This window comes from Lacerta agilis, chromosome 5 (assembly GCF_009819535.1).
Source record: "Lacerta agilis isolate rLacAgi1 chromosome 5, rLacAgi1.pri, whole genome shotgun sequence".
NCBI classification, from domain to species: Eukaryota; Metazoa; Chordata; class Lepidosauria; order Squamata; family Lacertidae; genus Lacerta; species Lacerta agilis.
Genome location: NC_046316.1, coordinates 52,664,045 through 52,679,647, shown reverse-complemented (window position 1 = coordinate 52,679,647; position 15,603 = coordinate 52,664,045). Strand labels below are relative to the sequence as shown.

General features: G+C 42.4%; 1 protein-coding gene across 11 annotated transcripts in view; it reads left to right on the top strand.

The window, feature by feature from the left end:
- Window positions 1-15,603, top strand: part of CNNM2 (cyclin and CBS domain divalent metal cation transport mediator 2) — a 117,441-nt gene that overhangs the window by 16,971 nt on the left and 84,867 nt on the right. For 3 of the 11 annotated variants that reach the window (XR_004426655.1, XR_004426656.1, XR_004426657.1), the window contains exon 2: window positions 8,911-9,028. The exons of the other annotated variants lie outside the window; for them this stretch is intronic. The gene's annotated coding sequence lies outside the window, so the exon portion shown is untranslated. The remainder of the gene's footprint in view (window positions 1-8,910; window positions 9,029-15,603) is intronic. 11 annotated transcript variants of the gene reach the window in all.

Here is a 15,603-nt window from a genome sequence, read left to right as displayed (position 1 = left end):
ATGTTGATTGTACCTTATAGAAGAGGTGTAACGTTAAATCTATGCCTCTTTAAATCAGCGATGGAGTAATAAAGATAAAACGTACAATATTGGGTTTACAATGGAGTAGAATTGGAGGATACTTGATAGCAGTCTTGTCACAAAAGGGAGAAAAAGTGAAATTTGAAGTGTTTTCTTTTTATAAAGAGAGAGAGAGATAAAAGAAAACCACTTGAGAAGTGGTGGTTCTTAAGTGTCCAGGATTGGGTGATACATGCAAATAAATCAAATGCAGCACTTCATGGAAATGTATGTATAAGGATGTCCCTTAAAAAAATTAAGCATGACTCCCCAGAAGAGTAAAATTTCTCTCTGTTCTTTCAGTTGGAGGATCTAATTGAATATTTCACATATATTATATTTATTAAATTTCTATACCACCGTTCATCCACAGATCACAGGGCAGTTTACAGTATAATAGAGGTGATACTTGTAGTTCATTCCATGCTGGCTGAATGCCAACCAGCTAATTACATGCTGCATATCTAACTTCAATAGCTTAGATTGCTTTTTTCCTTGAACTATGTGTGATGAGTTTATGTAAGAGGCAGTGCCAAGGTTAAGCTCCACTATGGCAGCTGTTCACTTTTCAGCAGTGTAAAAATGCTGAACAACATACACAACGTGACAGGCTGTATGCAATTATATGAATTCTTTTTAAAAAAATCTTATTTAATTCTTATTTAAATTCTTTTTACTTTTTCTTTTTTAATTCCCCCCCCTTCTTGATGGTGTTTTTTAGTTTGATAGCGTTTTGAGCATGTAAAAATGCTGGTAAACAACTTTATTTTTCTAGAATATTGTGGTTTTTCTAAATATGTAATTTAAAAATGACCAGTAATGATAAATCAAAAGGTTCCCCCTAAGGCCCTCTATAGCTTTTATCTATAAGGTTTTATCTTAGTAATGTAGAAACATAAACTTAGAAATTAGTCTCTGTTTTGGCAACTGTTAAACCAGGCATCCCCAACCTTCGGCCCTCCAGCTGTTTTGGACTACAGTTCCCATCATCCCTGACCACTGGTCCTGTTAACTAGGGATCATGGGAGTTGTAGGACAAAACATCTGGAGGGTCGCAGGTTGGGGATGCCCGTGTTAAACAGAAGTGCTGTCAAGTTGTGGTTGATGTTCTAAATATGCACTCTGCATAATGGGTCAGTTCATGTGTAATGCCAAGCCATAGTTTGAAATGAGTCTTCCATTTGAGTTTGCAAGACCAGGTAAAGACTATATCAGGCATAGGCAAACTTGGCCCGCCAGATGTTTTGGGACTACAACTCCCATCATCCCTGACCACTGGTCCTGTTAGGTAGGGATGATGGGAATTGAAGTCCTCAAACATCTGGAGGGCCAAGTTTGCCTATTCCTGGACTATATGATTTGCTTGGACTCATACACACAAACCCAAGGATGCTCAAACAAGTTTAGTGTTGCACGTTAACCAACCCATAGCGACTAGCCAAATTTTGAGTGGCGGAGCTCCTATATGGGCAGTGAAATGGGAATTATGAGTGAACAACACACACCCACTTTAGATAAAACCTGACAGGTAATTCTATAGAAGTCAGAACATGATAAAAAGTATATATAAAAATGAGAAAGGGTTAAAATGTGGATTATTAATATTATTCCCAGGCAGTTCTTCAGGATTGATCCATTCATCCTTCAGTGCTTCCCCCCCCCTAAAAAAATGTTTAGGGGGAACTCTCATTTTGACTCAAAAAGATCACCATTTTCTAGTTCAAATTGGGAAAAAGAATTACAGTAAAAAAAAAAAACAAAAGTACAAAGATTCACAAAATGTTTAGGGGTATGCTCCCCCCCCCCCCAGGAAAAAAAGCACTTTCGTTGTTAGTTTATAACCTGTGTGTTCCTTTTTAAAAGGCTGAATGCATGGTTTGATTGTCTACTCTACATCCCTTTGTGGGGACAGGAAATCAAGATTTAAATGAGCTATCTAACATTTTTTTTTAAATGCTGGCATAATATTTTACAGAATGTGAAGAAAGTTGTTTGCTGTCGTCATTAGCTTTTATAAAGATCATGCAAAACTTTATCAGTTTGTCTGTCAGCAGTCAGTAGGAAATTGCTGAGAGTGCTCTGATTCTTAACTGGACTGCGCTGGCTGTGAACAGATTTGAGAATGTCAAAGCAATCTAAGGTTGCTTTTTTTTTGCTTCCTATGGTGTTCTTTCCCGTCTGCCCCTCCTCCTATACTTTAAGTAGCCAGAGAGAATGTACTCTGTTTAACCTTTGCACCCACAGAGTCAACGCTAGGCTACATGTTAGAGGTACTATTGTCCCAGTTTTCTGATGGCAACAGTCTCAGGCTAAAACTAGTCAGCTAGCAGGCTATTTAAAATTTGTAGTTTGTAACATAAGTTCTGAAAAAGAATCAAGATTTCTGTGTATTTCTGAGACCGTTCCTGAATATTACTCTTCTAGTAATTAGAAGTTAATTTTGAACACATATTCTTATGTTATGTTTTGTTTGCATCAGCATGCTTTTGTTGCAGCTGTTAAGGGTTCTAAAAATTCCCATTTGTCTTTCACATGCAGTGTCTTGTAGTTTACTGTACAAAATGGCTTTTCCTGTAATGGGCATTTCTCTGTATTTTTGGGTAAGCTTAACTTCTTTTAAAAAGTCAAATGTTCACATAAAGTATACTTCTATAAACACTGCTAGTTTTGTGGGTATAACGGGAGTTTTTAATATTTGATGTTTTACTGTGTTTTAATTTGTTGGAAGTTGGGTGGCATATAAAGAATAATAAATTGTTATTATTATAACTGAAACATGAGAAATGTTTTAGATCAGGGACAGGAAACCTGTGGCCCTCCAGCTGTTGCTGCATTCCCATTCCCATCATCTTCTTAACAGTTGCCCAAGCTGGCTGGGGATGGGAATTGGAGACCAACAACACGAGAGGGCCATGCGTTACCCACCACTGTAACCACTATTTTACCATTGTAAAATAGCTGTTGTGTGAGATGGAAAGGAGAAGTCAAAATTGTGCACACATCCTTGCATGCGCCAATCTGGTTTACAGGTTGGAAAAAACCAAAATAATGATGGAAAAGGAACGTTATATTTGAAGAGAATGTGAAGCATTTGCCCAAAGACCATGGACTATAGTTAAGGACTATAATTTTAATAACAAGAAATATTATATCAAGCATTGCTGAATATGAAACCATAACTGGGAAAAACAATTAGCAGCGTTCCTCTGTATAAACTGCTAAGAGATAATCTAAAATGGTTATATGATGGAAAGAGCTCAAAGTGGAGCTGAATCTAGTATTGAGAACATTACCTGTACTGTACCTGTCTTCCTCTCAGTTAATAGCAGATGGGGGAGGGGTGATCATTGTTCCTCTGTTGTCACAATTCCATCCAGTTCATGCCCCCCCATAATGCTTTCAAATATTTGGGAAAAGAGAGATCTGATCACAGATCTTGTATGCATTTAGTTTGTATGTATGCATTTAGTTTGGCCTTTTTGTGTGTGTCAATGGCATAACTTTAATGAACAGCTCATATCTAGTTAATTATTGCTATAGTAGTCTTAAATTCAATAATTCTCTCCATGCTGCTGTGTTAATAGTTCAAAATTGCAATCTAATTTAGTCTTATAAAATAAGCTCATAGAAGTTACTAATCTGCTCTCGGCAAGCTAGTATCGAACACTGTGGATGGGGGATGGAATGATCTGTCCCTCCTTGTTCAGCCTGCTCTTTCACCTGCATGGAATTCTTGGTTGTCTAATCAGGTGAGTTGTTAAATGCAAGACTGAACTAAATATATAAGCATGTTAAAACTATTCTACACTGTGCTTATGTTGGTTCTCACATACAAAGGCATTTAAATAAACCTGCTTTGTTTCTGCCTACTCTTCAGTGGAGTACTCTCCCCTAGTTCCACAGCTATATTTGCCCCAGTGGGCCTGGGAACAGGACCCAAGTACCCTTCTTCACTAGTTATTCTAAGTAACTGGCCTCGCCAAGGAGGATGAGGAGGACGGAAGGAAGGACGGAAGGAAGGAAGGAAGGAAGGAAGGAAGGAAGGCGCAAAAAAGAAGAAGAAAGCCAGCTAGCCTGATCCATTTCCCCATTTTCTCTCTCTTTGACCCCACCCTAGCTCTCCCTGTTGGCCTTATAATATAGTAGGGGATAGGAAAAAAACAAAGCAGACAGCCTTCACCTCCTTCCCCTTCCCCAGTTTACTTTTATAGGGAAAAGGTTGGTTTATTTTTCTCTTCACTACCCCCCTTCGCCCTTCATGGCTTGCCCCCCATCTCTTCTTTCTTCTTGGGGGTGGGCAGAAGCCCCCCAAGCATCCCCTTTCATTCTGCTTATTTTTGTTCTTTTGGCATCAGTGCCATGGCATCTTGCGTGGGACTTACTTCCAAGCAAATGAGCCAAAGGAGAAAGAAGGAATCTACAGTACATCCAATTTACCCAAGAAAGTGACTTCAATTAAAATGTTATAGAAAATGGTATGGCTGTCTTGCGCAGTCTACAGTGTAGCTTTTTAAAGTTGTTGTTAGTACAGAATCAGGAAATGGTAGTTACTATGGATTAATTTGCTCAAAATACAAAGGTATGGTTTGGGGTGCTCTTTTTATTTTGATGCTTTTTCAAAAGGACACAGAAGACACCTGAAAATAACCCAAGGGAATCAAAATAGCAACAAAAAAGTGGGAAAACACCACATTATGCTTTTAAAATTTTGCCTAGACATTCTGTTGCAGGGCCTGCCACCCAGGTTTAAGGGGACATTTGGTGTTCACTGATTGTGTGAAAGGAATTAATTGTGGGGTGAAAAGTAAAGAATCTACCGGTAATCTGGATTGAGAGCCATACCAGCTTGAAAGAAATATAGAACTGAAATCTTTGAATTTTCTTCACTCCATATAGTATAAGCCTCATTTTCTGAAGAGTTGTAATATGCATTTCTTGTCTTTATCTTTTAAAAAGTTCCTCCAGGTGGCGTCCCTCAGCAAATTTGTTGAATTTACCTAATATATTTTGAATAAAGTCAAGTTGCTTCAAGTTTGATGCATATACGGATCCAACAGTTAATTCATTCATTGTCTGTTTAATAAAAACGTATCTACTATTCTTGTCTTTCAGTACTGAGTGGATTTTAAAGTTTATTCCTTTGCCAAAAATGACTTCTATCCCCCGGCCTTTACTTGAATCTGGTGCTTCCACTTGCTGTTGAAACCAGTTGCCACTGAGGATTTTACCCCTAGAAGGTTTATGTATTTCTTATAAAAAGGCAATGTTGGCTTCATTGCATGTATGCATGAATCAATGTGTGTTTTTTTAGAGGATCACTCATTCCCCTCATGTTCAGGGTTATGGCTTTTAGTGAAGACATATCCAAAAGTTATTGCTATAATGCATGCATATATGTAACAACCTATTTGGGCAATGCTAATGTTTTCCCTTTGGGGCTACTAACATTTAGTAAATTATAATATATAATAAATGATATAAAAACAGATATCTGACTTCCACTTGAAGTAGCACATTTTTCCATCAAAAAAATCCTTCCAGTAGCACCTTAGAGACCAACTAAGTTTGTTCTTGGTATGAGCTTTTGTGTGCATGCACACTTCTTCAGACACATGAAAGCTCATACCAAGAACAAACTTAGTTGGTCTCTAGGGTGCAACTGGAAGGATTTTTTGATTTTATATTTTGTTTTGACTATGGCAGACCAACATGGCTACCTGCCTGTAACTGGAACATTTTTCCATGTTTGCTGTGGTGGTTGGGCAGACCTCTGACCTGCCAACTGTGGTAGGGGAAAATCAGTAAAAGACTTACAAACATTTCAACATTCTACATACAATATAAAGCTGGGAGGGGGATTATAAAGCATAATGTTAGAGTTAAAGTTATCCGGACTCCACTGTTGCCCACTTCATGTTACACTTTATATGGTTTTGGCTGGAGAAAGCACATTTCCATTGTGGGAGATGTACTTATTTCAGAGTTAAGGGTATTGGTGTGATGTAATGTAGTGCATTATAGTACAGTATAGCATAGTATGGCTTGAAGGACAGAAAAACAGAATTCCATTTTTTTGCGAGAGGGGTGGGTGGTTAAGGTGGTGGGAAAGGGAAGGGAGAGCTGAATTGAATGCAGAAGTGGAAGATAAGGATTGGAATGTTAAGAGTGGGGCTTGGGAGGAGGGGGCTGGGTGAATAGGAGTCAAAGACATAGGGAAGGGGTAGAGAAATGGCAGAGGTTGGGTTAAAGGCTAACCTGCAACCAGGATACATTTCTCTTTGAGATTTGGTTAAGAGTATCCACAATATCTGGAAGGTCTAGGGCGTAGGAATTTGCTTGGTGTGCTGTAGTGGTCTCATTTCATGTTGTGTGTGAGGTGTTTACCAGATCTTTGCTCCTATTCGCACCCTCCCAAGCTCCAATTCTTCCTTGCCTCTCCTTGCTGCCATTCTAGAGGTAGGTTGTTGAGGAGATCTGTTGCTTCTAGTCTATTTGTTGCTTTGAGCAGTGTTGATCCTCTCATGACAGTAAGATGGGAGGGGAAGCCCCAGCAATATTTAATTCCAGCTTCATGCAGTTTCATCATGCAAGTGTATAGATTTTTCCTTCCCCCCCCCCCCAGTGTTTCAGGAGCCAGATCCTTTGTCCCCATAACTGGGCTGCTTTTATAAGTTATATTAAGGGGTGGGTGGTGCTGTGGTCTAAACCACTGAGCCTCTTGGACTTGCTGATTGGAAGGTTGGCGGTTCGAATCCCCGTGACGGGGTAAGCTCCCATTGCTCTGTCCCAGTTTCTGCCAACCTAGCAGTTCAAAAGCACACCAGTGCAAGTACCGCTTGCGTTGGTAACGTAAACAGTGTTTCTGTGTGCTCTGGCACTCATCACAGTGTCCCGCTACACCAGAAGTGGTTTAGTCATGCTGGCCACGTGACCTGGAAAACTAGCTGTGGGCAAACGCCGGCTTCCTTGCCAGAAAAACGAGCTGAGTGTCGCAACCCCAAAGTCGCCTTTGACTGGACTTAACCATCCAGGGGTCCTTTACCTTACCTTATAGATACTAGGTTCCTAATTTTGTTCCATACTTCCTACTGCTTCCTGTAATGGGCAAAGCAGACAATTCTATCTTGGGAGTGGGGTGGAGGGAAACTACCTCCCTAAATTTGGATCCAAGTATCTGTGTGCCCGTTCAAAATCACAGTAAGAGAGTATGAGGTTTGGAAGCATTGATTTAAGCCATGAGGCAATAAATTGTGCAGGATTATTCTCTTCTACCCACTCCTAACCCCCCCCCAACCCCCCAAAATGGAAACATGAATAAATTCTCCTATTTTGTTTTTCTGCAACTTCAAGCTTGGTGCATATAGAGTATCTCTATTTAATTTTTCTAGTTGTTTGATCTTTTTGCTATGAATTTGGCTTTATACTTTTGTTGCTGTAGTTGTTTCTGTTAAAAGAGTCAAGCCTCGTGTTAGGTTCCGTAAGTTTCATTTCCATTGGAAGCGTTAGTTCTTTCCAAGTATTTTTAATAAGCTCCTTTATGGCTTCTTTTTGTGCTACAAATTATTCTCTTAAGATATTGTTACCATTTTCTTTCTCCAGCGAGGAAGAGGCTTCTTTTGAGGGCAGTGTCATCTTGCTGCGTCCTGCATTAGTGTCCTTGTTGAAATGAGCATTCTGTCTCAGGGCAGGAAGAGTTGAGTGAGGTCTTTTATTTTCATCTTTTCTGAATCCTTTTGCATTCCCCTCTCCTTTTCAAGGTTAGGGTTGTTGGGGTTTTTTTTAGACAGCAGAAGCTTTTGCTTCGAGCTGTTTTTCTGGGGCTTGGAGTTTAAGTAGCCATCTTCTTTCCATCGTGACCATGCACCGCTTATATATCTTGTTTTAACCAAGACAAATTTAATTTAAAAACTTGGGGGCAGATGTGAGAGGGGGACCTAGGAATGGAGGGAGGTGGAAGAAAGTAAAGGTAGATAACACTTGAATTCACAGAATGTGTGTATTTGCAAAAGGCACCCTGTACATGCTCAGAAGCGCAAAGAACTAGGTGCCATATTGTTTTTGAATAAAACTTGGAATTGTACCCAGGACACAATGTATAAGGGTTGAAACTGCTATTGAGTTCTTTTTTTAATATACCAGGAAGTTGGGTGCCTTCTGTGCCAACTTTCAAACACTGGCTGAAAACTTTTCTGTTCCACTAGGCCTATGCCGGCAATTAAGAGCACACCTCCCACAATGGTCTATTGGTGTTGGTTTTTAATTTCTTTTTGCTTTTAACTTGTTTTTAATTTTCTGTGATTTTATTCTGTGGTTTTATGTTTTTATATTGTTGTAAACTGCTGTGATATATTTTTATGATACAGTGATATATAAACATTTTAATAAATAAATAAATAATGTCAGCCTGTTCTTTGAGTTTACTTTTCAACTGTAATAACATTTTGCCGGCATATATTGAATGCAAATATGGTTCATTGCCCAAATAGCTATTTTAAAGGACCAAACAGGATGTGACAATATTTATGTGAATGCATTACTGATCTTCCCCCCTACCCATTAGGCTTTTGTAATGATACTGTAAACTGGGATCTTGGCATGTTGAAGGGCTCAGATGATCACTTCACCTCCATATTCTATCCAAGTTGATCAGATACACCACCTCCTCCAAATCCCTAGATATGAAGAATAAAACCAAAAATTGTTACATAAATTTGCCCCAATTGCAGCCAGACTCAAACCCATCCTGGGTAGGCTACCTTCTTTTTCACTGAAGCTTGAAATGCTATTTACTACTTCATTAAATCACTTGCAAATTGTAAATGACAACTGGAACTGTATTGTTTTCTCTAGATGGAGTCCCTTCATATACCAGAAGTTTTTTGATAATCTGCTGATAGCAGAGTGCTTTCCATGCTGCTAGCTGCTTGGGCTGCATTTAGAGAGGATTCCAGTATTTAACACAGTAAAGGTACTTTAATGACTATGTAGTACTTAAACTTACTGATTATTTTTGGCATGGAAAGGAATGTATTTTGCACATATTTCTTTTTTTTCTGCGTCCATGTTTAGGGGTTAAGCTGAAAATATAAATGAATGTTATTGGAAACGTAGTGTTATATACACCATGCGTGGTTCAGTTTCCTTGGAATGAAGGTTAATGGAGACTGGTTTCTTTAGGATATATGGTTTTATTTAAACATACAGTGGTACCTCGGTTTACAAACTTGATCCGTTCCGGAAGTCCGTTCTTAAACCAAAACCGCTCTTAAACCGAGGCGTGCTTTCCCTAATGAGGCCTCCCGCCGCTGGTGCCCTTCCACCATTCGGATTCTGTTCTTAGATCGAGCTAAAGTTTACAAGCCGGGACACTACTTCCGGTTTTGCAGAGTTCTTAAACCAAATATCTGAAGAAGTGTGCATGCACACTTCTTCAAGTATCTGAAGAAGTGTGCATGCACACGAAAGTCCATACCAAGAACAAACTCAGTTGGTCTCTAAGGTGCTACTGGAAAGAATTCCCTATTTTGTTTCCTATTTTGTTTAAACCAAATAGTTTGTAAACAGGGCTGTTCTTAAACTGAGGTACCACTGTATATACAACCTGAGCACCGACTAGAAGGGCTCACAGCATTAACAATTCAGTATGGTTTCCTTATTAGGCTTCATAGCTTTGGATCATGCACACAGCAAGAAAAGGCAATGTGCTCCTTTTCCACTTAAGCCTAACCCACACACTAACTAGCCCTACCTATGGTTATCTTCGGACAGGTGAGTGATTGAGGAAAATGCTATCTCCTCCTGGAGAACACATCCCATTCTTTAGGATGCTAATGTGCTTATCTGGGACATTATCTTACAAAGAGACTAATTTGACCAGTTCAGCAGGCTCTCTCTACTACAAACCGCTATCTCACAGATACTGCATCACAGGCTTGGTTGGGACCTACATGCATCATCCAAACCAGTCCCAAATCATATGACAATATTATTTTACTAGAGTAGAGTTATTCTTTTGCTTTAGAGCTTTGCCATGAAAATGGTCATTTGGTAACTGCTTGTGTACTTTGCTTTCTGGGGCTTTTTATTAGATGTGTGCATTTTTGTTCAACTTGAAAATATTTTTCTTTTCTTAGAAGTAAAGTAGTATAGTTTGAATAGTTATAATGTTTTCACTATTGACAATAGCCTGAAGTGTTAAGTTTGAACTTGTTGCTAAGCTGATGTTTTGAACAAGGTCCAGTTGAAAAGGCTTTGCTACATTGCTCCCTTCCAAATCTAAATCATCACCCTCATGTTTTTCGCCAGGCTGAAATGCAAGTACAGCTACTAAGAATAACAATCCTGCAAGCTCTGGGTCCTTGAAGGAAAAGAGAGGGGGTATCTTAAATGTATTCCTGGCTGCTTTAAATGCATGGAAAAAATATCATTTGCTAGTGAAACGTCTTATTTTTAATATTTTAAAAATAGTGGGTGGGATTCACCTAGCCATCCTCATCAGCAGAGGGGCTTTGCCCTTTTTCCTCTACCCTGTGTACACTGCCCCCTAATTTGCTCTGGGATGTCAGGAGTACTCCCAGAACAGTGCAAAGGTGCAGAAGAGGGGGAGCTGAAATGCAGGTGAAAGGAAGGAAGGAAGGAGGCCACAGTGCCACCATTCAAAATAAGCAGTAACAGCCTGACTAAAGAGAAGAGTCTGCATGGCGCCTAAAAATAGATAACAATGGCACCAGGTATGCCTGCCTGGGGAGAGTATTCTATAAGTGGCAGGCCACTGCTATGAAAAGGCTCGTTCTTGTATTGCTACCTTTGAAACCTCCTGTGAAGGGGACAAAGCAAGTAGGGTGTCAGATGATGATTGCAGGGACCAGGATGGTTCACGTGAGAGAGGCAGTCCTTGAAGCACTGTGGTCCTGAGCTGTATAAAAAAAATTAATCACCATTTGAATTGAGCCTTGAAACTAACTGGTAGTCAGTATAGTCATGTCAGAATTGGTGTTATTTGTTTAATCTGCCCTGCCCCAACAATTGTGGTTGCCTAATAATAATAATTTATTGTTTATACCCTGCCCACCTGGCTGGGTTTCCCCAGCCACTCTGGGTGGCTTCCAACAAAATATTAAAATACAATAATCTGTTAAACATTAAAAGCTTCCCTAAACAGGGCTGCCTTCAGATTTCTTTTAAAAGTAAGATAGTTGCTTATTGCCTTGACATCTGGTGGGAGGGCGTTAAACAGGGCGGGTGCCACTACCAAGAAGGCCCTCTGCCTGGTTCCCTGTAACTTGGCTTCTTGCAATGAGGGAACCGCCAGAAGGCCCTCGGCACTGGACCTCAGTGTCCGGGCAGAACGATGGGGGTGGAGACACTCCTTCAGGTATATGAGGCCGTTTAGGGCTTTAAAGGTCAGCACCAACACTTTGAATTGTGCTCGGAAACGTACCGGGAGCCAATGTAGGTCTTTCAAGACCAGTGTTATGTGGTCTCAGCGGCCACTTCCAGTCACCAGTCTAGCTGCCACATTCTGGATTAGTTGTAGTTTCCGGGTCACCTTCAAAGGTAGCCCCACATAGAGCGCATTGCAGTAGTCCAAGTGAGAGATAACTAGAGCATGCACCACTCTGGCGAGACAGTCCGCGGGCAGATAGGGTCACAGCCTGCATCCCAGATGGAGCTGGTAAACAGCTTTAACAGCTGCCCTGGACACAGAATTGACCTGCGCCTCCATAGACAGCTGTGAATCCAAAATGACTCCCAGGCTGCGCACCTGGTTCTTCAGGGACACAGTTACCCCATTCAGGACTAGGGAGTCCTCCACACCTGCCAACCTTCTGTCTTGTCAGGATACAACCTCAATCTGTAAGCCACCATCCATCCTCCAACTGCCTCCAGACACTCACACAGGACCTTCACCGCCTTTACTGGTTCTGATTTGAAAGAGAGGTAGAGCTGGGTATCATCTGCATACTGAACACCCAGCCCAAACCCCCTGATGATCTCTCCCAGCAGCTGTATGTAGATGTTGAAAAGCATGGGGGAGAGGACAGAACCCTGAGGCATCCCACAAGTGAGAGCCCAGGGGTCTGAACACTCATCTCCCACTACCACTTTCTGAGCACAGCCAGGAGGAAGTAGCGGAACCACTGTATAACACTGCCCCCAGCTCCCAGCCCCTCCAGACGGTCCAGAAGGATGTTACGGCCAATGGTATCAAAAGCCGCTGAGAGATCCAGCAGAACTAGGAAACAGCTCTCACCTTTGTCCCTAGCCCACCAGAGATCATCGACCAGTGCGACCAAGGCAGTTTCTGTCCTATGATGAGGCCTGAATCCCAACTGGAAGGAATCCAAATGGTCTGCTTCTTCCAGGCGTGCCTGGAGTTGTTCAGCAACCACACACTCAATCACCTTGCCCAAGAATGGAAGATTTGAGACTGGGCAATAGTTGGCCATATTGGCCACATCTAAAGATGGTTTTTTAAGAAGCGGTTTGATAACCGCCTCTTTCAGCGGGTCTGGGAAGGCTCCCTCACAGAGAGAAACATTCATCACCCCGTGAAGCCCATCACCCAGCCCTTCCCGGCTAGCTTTTATAAGCCAGGATGGGCAAGGATCAAGGAGACAGGTGGTTGGTTTCACTCATCTAAACAGCCTGTCCACATCCTCAGAGGTAACAGATTGGAATTGATCCCATGCAACTTGACTAGACAGGACTCTGGCACTCTCCCATCCTGGCCCTGCTCCCATGGTGGAGTCTACCTCTTCCCGAATCTGAGCGACTTTATCTGCAAAAAAAAAACTTTGCGAAATCATTGCAGGAGATCATGTGGCCCGTACTGGGCCCCAATGGAGCAGGTGGTTCCGCTAAATTGTGAACCACCTGAAAGAGTCTCCTGCTGCTGTTTTCTGCAGATGCAATAGAGGCGGTGAAGAAAGTCATCTTTGCTGTCGCCTTCGCCACTTGGTAGGCTCAACATTGAGCTCTAACCCGTGTCCGGTCAGCTTCAGAATGAGTTACCCACCACCGGTGCTCTAGCCGCCTCAGCGATTGTTTCATCACCTTCAACTCCGGGGGAAACCACAGGGCTGTCCAGGCTTCATGCAATCGGAGAGGGCGCTTCGGAGCCAAACAGTCAATAGCCCTGGTTAACTCCACATTCCAGTGGGCCACCAGGGAATCAGCTGCAAGGCCATCAACATGGAATAAAGCATCCCCTACCACTCTCTGGAAACCATTTGGATCCATTAAGTAGCGGGGGCGGACCATCCAAATCGGTCCCACCTCCCTGCAGAGGGGAAGGGTCGCGGAGAAGTCAAGTTGCACCAGTGATCTGACCATGGCACTTATTTAGTTTCGCTTTTACTTAGTGTCAGATCACCAACATCCTTGGAGGTGAACACCAGGTCTAAGGAATCTCCGCGGTTATGAGTTGGGCCAGACTTTTTCAGGGACAGCCCCATGGAGGCCATGCTTTCCACGAAGTCCCGAGCGACCCTTTGTAAGGTCATGTTGGCGTGGATGTTAAAATCCCCTAGGACAACCAAACTAGGTGTCTCCAGGAGAACATTCGCCATGACCTGAAGTAGCTCGGGCAGGGAATCCTTGGTGCAGCGGGGAGGTCGGTACACCAAAAGGAATCCTGTACTGCCCCTATTGCCCAACTTCCAGAACATGCACTCAGAGAACTGGGTCTTCCCGATAGGACGCCTGGTGCAAACTAATGACTTTCTAAAAATCACTGCAACCCCCCCCCCTGCCCACAAGGCCTGGGTTGCTGTGTGTAAGAGAAACCTGGTGGACAAGCAGCGGCAAGGACAGGCCCATCTGCTTCATCCAACCAAGTCTCTGTTACACATGCCAGGTCAAGTCCTCCATCCATGATCAAGTCATGGATGGCAGTGGTCTTATGAATCATTGACCTGGCATTGCACAGCAGCACCTTCAGGTCATGTGGGTATCCCTTGCTGATTCCAGTATCCCTCTGGACAAGACCAGACCCGGAGGCAGGGATAGTCCTCAAACAACGACTAAACCTGCCTCCTTGGTAATGACATGGTCTGGTTTTAGCGTAACTCCTCCTCCTACCTGTGATCACAGAGATTGATTGTCGTGTTGCACACGGTTGCAATGTTGCACGGTTTCTGACATGTCCATCGCAGCCCAATAGTCGATAGAGAATAAGACTTCGTCTCAGAGGCGTGGGTATGAGCCCCACATTAGGCAAAAGATTCCTGTGTTGCAAGTTGGATTAGGTGATCCTCGTGGGCCCAACTCTACAGTTCTGATACCTGGTACCCTTTATTGTTCTATGATATAACACACTGCAATAGTCCATCCTGGAGGTTACCAGTGCATAGACAACAGAAAATGACAAATGATAATTATTTTTGATGCCTATGGCCACTTAGGTTTATTTTACTACAATGTACAGTGGTACCCCTAGATGTGAACGGGATCCATTTCGGAGCCCCGTTCACACCCTGAGCAGTCTGCAACCCGCAGTGCCGCTTCTGCGCATGCGCAGGTCACGATTCAGCACGTCTGCGCATGCGCGTGTTGTCACTGCACGTGTCTGCGCATGCGCGACCCGCTGAACCCGGAAGTAATCCGTTCCGTTACTTCTGGGTTCAGCATGTTTGTAACCTGTGCCGTTCGCAACCCGCAGTGAACGCAACACGAGGTACGACTGTAGTAGATTGGTTTCCTCTTTATAAGGTTGCTTGCCTATTTAAGCAACCATAATAACACCATACTAATTCTTCAGAAGTGTCCCATTGTGATTTGGTTCTTTTTAAGCTTAGAGTTAAAAAGAACTCTTAAGCTTTTTAAGCTTAGAAGTGAGAGCTGGACCATCAAGAAGGCTGATCGCTGAAGAATTGATGCTTTTGAATTATGGTGCTGGAGGAGACTCTTCAGAGTCCCATGGACTGCAAGAAGATCAAACTTATCCATTCTCAAGGAAATCGGCCCTGAGTGCTCACTAGAAGGACAGATCCTGAAGTTGAGGCTCCAGTACTTTGGCCACCTCATGAGAAGAGAAGACTCCCTGGAAAAGACCCTGATGTTGGGAAAGATGGAGGACACAAGGAGAAGGGGACGACAGAGGATGAGATGGTTGGACAGTGTTCTCGAAGCTACTAACATGAGTTTGGCCAAACTGCGGGAGGCAGTGAATGATAGGCGTGCCTGGCGTGCTCTGGTCCATGGGGTCACGAAGAGTCAGACACGACTGAATGACTGAACAACAACAAGCTTAGAGTTATTTTCACAACTGCCACACTTGGTTTGTGTGGGCAGAAATAAAAGCAGCAAATAAATGATAATAGAACTCAAAGGGTTCAAGATCATGCATAAATGCCTTGTAGGGAATTATCCCCACTATTTCCCCCAGATATAGTAGAAACACTGATACAGTCAAGCGTCCTTGAATTGAATTCAATAGGCCTTACTCCCGGGTACGTAGGTATAGGATTACAGCCTTTTTCTAGGGTGCAGGTTAATATATACATACATACATACATACATACATACAAAAATGTATTGGTT